At 44.7% G+C, this 4,077-nt stretch overlaps 1 pseudogene; it reads left to right on the top strand.

The window, feature by feature from the left end:
* The first annotated feature begins 1,954 nt into the window (after nucleotides 1-1,954).
* LOC138168595 (cyclic AMP-dependent transcription factor ATF-4 pseudogene) lies at nucleotides 1,955-3,193 on the top strand (annotated as a pseudogene).
* The last annotated feature ends 884 nt before the right edge of the window (nucleotides 3,194-4,077 follow it).

Raw genomic sequence — 4,077 nt, 5'->3', positions numbered from 1 at the left:
ATTCATTCACAGAATTGGGAAGGGTCTAAGAGGAGAAGATCTAATCATTCCCCTAATTTCATACATGTATTGTTTAGGCCTTCATGTGTTATGTCTTACCTCCACAGCTATATCAAAGTGTCCCAAGAACAAAAATTGTATCATCCTTCTTTGCATCTCCCATGTCAACTAGGACACAGAGATGTTCAATAAATATTATACTAAATAAAAGGATTCAGATATCCCTTGAGTGTAATCACATTCACTGTAGTATAACTGTATGACAAAAGTCTAATGTAAGCTACCATGTTTCCCCGATAATAAGACACTGTCTTATTATTTTTTTTGGACAGAAAAACACCAGAGGGCTTATTTTCAGGGGAGGGCTTATTTTAATGAACATTGACAGCAATGACATGTGACTCCTCTACAATTGCTTTCTTATACTCAACAGTATAGCTCTTCCTTTTTGTACTCATGTCTGGGGGTCAAAACAGACAGAATAATAAAATTATGACCATCAGTCCTTCTTTTCACTCCATCGTGCCCCCTGAGTTCTTCTTTTTTCCTCCATCATACCCCCTCACTCCCACTTACATACCGGGTTTTTATGTTGTCCTGCCTCAGCTCTCCTCTGCGGCACTGCTCTCAATGGCACCAGCAAGCAAATCACTGGGGAAGAACAGGATGATGCACTCACTGCTGCAGCTCTGATTGGATGCAGCTGGGACGAGGCGTGTGTTTGGGGGGGGGGGGGACGGTGCATACAGAGGGGACCGTAATGTAGCGTGTAGAGCAGGGGATCACCTTCACTACAGTAGCAATCTCAATAGGGCTTATTTTCAGGGGAGGGCTTATTTTAGAGGAATCTTACACAGTAAGGGGAGGGCTTATTTTCGGGATAGGTCTTATTAGCGGGGAACCACGGTAGTTGGGCATCAAAGGGAATCTTTGTCTTATCCAAATTCTGTCCATTCTATCTACGTAGCATGTTTCCCATACATTATCTTCTCTCCATTCTTACAGCCACTACTCTAGTTTATGCCCACATCCCTTCTCAGCTAAACTACTTTACTATTTGGACTCCCTGCCTCCAGTCTCTTTTCTCCAATTCATTCTCCCCACGTAGCTTCTAAGATAAGATTCACAAAGCACAGATCTGCCTTTCGCTCTCCCCTACACAAAAACCTTCAATGGCTCCCCATCACCTTTGGGATTAAATACAAACTCTTCAGTCTTTAAACTTCTTCGAGATCTGACTCCTATGGACTTTGCCAGCTTTATTTCATGTTGCCTCACTCAGGCTATATTCCAACTAAATTGATCTACAAACAAACTCAGAATTTCATCTCTCATCTTGGAGTGTGCTCCTTCCCCATCTCAACCTTGCAGAAGCCTTTCCTTTTTCCTTGAAGGCACAGTTTAGGGGCACTGTGAAACCTTTCCTGGAAAATCCCTCACTTGTTCTCTTTTCCCTCTTAAAGTAACCTTATATTTATTTGTGTTGTCGACCTGGAAGTTTGGTTTAAAAAGGCAATAGGCCAGGTGGCATATATAAATTCATATTGTTTATTCCTTTAAAGCTAGCAGACATGTAATGGAGTCAGAACTTTAATTCTGACTGTCCGATAAAAAGAATGAGAAGTCTTAAATACATTTTAGAACAATCCCAACCCAGGATGTCTATCTACGTCACTCAAATTTATGATCTCCATATGTGTTTAACCAAAGCATGAGAAAGGAATTTTCTTAATTGAATAGGTTGTAAATACAATAAGATAATAGAGTTGACAAAGTGCCAGTTGAAATTATAATCCAGGATTTTTTCACGCCTGTTACAGCCAAGGAATAGTGTTTTCCCATCGTGCTGGCCGCCCTCTCCTCGCCCTGCGCTCGGCTCGCTGCGACCCTACCCCTGACGCCCACCTTGGCGTTCTAGAGGTGATACCATAGTGCCTGCGGCAGCATCGGCCTTTGGAGCCCCAACCTCCAGCGCCGAAGCCATGGCGCTTTTCCAGGCATCTAGCAACAGCACTGCTGTCACCCACTACAACAACGCCCGCAACTCCTCCGCCTTCCTCCGCCCGCCCCGCGCCCCGAAGCATGACGGAGATGAGCTTCCTGAACAGCGACTAGCTGTGGGGGGACTTGCTGTCCCCCTTCGGCCAGCCGGGCTCGGAGGGCTGAGGAGGGCCTGAGACCACTCGATTACTACCTGGAGGACGCCTAGCCCTTCAAGCCGCATGGGCTCCCCGGCGAGCCCGCCAAGGCCTCCTCTTCCGAGTGGCTGGCTGTGGATGGCTGGGTCAACACCGCCGCAGACTGCGGCCAGGAGGATGCCTTCTCAGGCATGTACTGGATGGTGGAGAAAATGGATCTGAAGGAGTTCGATTTCGATGCCTTACTGGGCATGGATGACCTGGAATCCACCTGCTCTGACCTCATTGCCACGTTGGAAGACATGTGTGATCTGTTCGACCCCTTGGCCGCTAATAACAAAGAGTCCCCTTCAACAGTAAATTCAATTGGCCGTTTCCCTGAAACTCTGCTTGGACCCGACCCCCATCACGCCCCTCACCTCCCATCAGTCTTTTCCCTTTTCTCTAAGGGCCCTGACCTCCACACCAGACCTTTCTTTTAGTTTAGAGCTAGGTAGTGAAGTGGATGTCTTGGAAGGAGACAGAAAACCAGGAGCTGCTTATGGGTTGATGCCCAGGGACATCAAGGAGGAAGAAGCCCCCTCAGATAATGATAGTGGAATTGGAATCTGTAGGAGCCCCAAGTCCTACCTGTGCTCTCCCCAGCACAGCCCCTTCACTTCCACAGCTTCTCTGACTGAGAGCCAGCTCTCTGCCTGCCCCAAACCTTATGACCGTCCCCTTGAGGACAAGAAAGAGAAAAAGGTAGATAAAAAGCTAAAGAAAATGGAACAGAACAAAACTGCTGCCACACATTATAGGCAGAAAAAGTGTGCAGAACAGGAAGCCTTATCTGGGGAGTGCAGAGAACAAGAACAAAAGACGAAGCTTTGAAGGAGAAGGCAGATGCCCTATTTGAAGGACTTGATAGAAGAGGTCCAGAAAGCCAAGGAAAAGAGGAAAAGTCCCTAAGCTGTTGGGTAGTAAGATGTTTTTGTTTGTGTATATATGGGAGTCTTGTGCTGTCTTGTTCAATAAATTATTTTGTAGTAAAAGTGCAAAAAAAAAAAAAGAAATTATAATCCAGGCTGTTTCTTTTACCATCAACATGACATAACATAGTATATGTCCATAAAATATTAAGGTAAGAAAAGAACTATTCAGGGTAGTATCTGGTCAAGGTGCTTTGCCTTTGCTAGTCGTTAACAGAAGAATGCTCTGATCAGCTTCATCAGGCCTTGTGTTGACACAGGAAGGGGCATTTTGAGTTCACTCAAAGAGCAAGGCATATCTATTATGCCAGAGCATTGCAAAGTATTATAGTAGATTAAGCTCAGAGTGGGTCCCAATGCCTTTCTCGATTAGTCAATCCAGGTTTTAGGCCTTTATCAGATCTTGAGGGTTCAAAATGGTTTGGGGAGAAGTCTGTAGCTCACAGGGTGTAATTATCTAATAAAATAGAATCTGCTTGAAGGCAAGAACTGTTTCATTTTTTATCCCCAGAGACTATTACTAGCATGTAATAGGTGTTTAATAAATATTAAAATGAAATTAATCTCATAAGATGAGGGTTATGACTGGGCTGTTGTGTTTTGTTTTTCTTTTAGAATGTTATTGGATGGGAAAGGGGAGAGCAATCAGGGCTAAGTGACTTGGCCAGGGTCACACAGCTAATATCTGAGGCTGAATTTGAACTCAGGTCCTCCTGACCTGGGGGTTGATGCTCTATCCACTGTACTACCTAGCTGCTACTAGAGTGCGTGTGTGTGTTTAAATGTTTGGTAGTCATAATGAATCTATTCAGTTAAGGTTCTGATTAAAATCATAGAATGTTCGAGCTAGGAGGGATCTCAGATCAATTATCTTGATCAACCACTCACTTCATATATGGTCAGGTTGCTTCTGACAGCACTGCTTGTCTTTGGGCGAAGCAACATGCTGAAGGAACACCAAAGTTGGA

This window comes from Petaurus breviceps, unplaced genomic scaffold (assembly GCF_028583685.1).
Source record: "Petaurus breviceps papuanus isolate PSGF00001 unplaced genomic scaffold, PetGlider_PUasm1.0 37, whole genome shotgun sequence".
In the NCBI taxonomy this organism is placed as follows: Eukaryota; Metazoa; Chordata; class Mammalia; order Diprotodontia; family Petauridae; genus Petaurus; species Petaurus breviceps.
The sequence above is the reverse complement of the archived record's forward strand: the minus strand, read 5'-3'. Positions and strand labels throughout refer to the sequence as shown.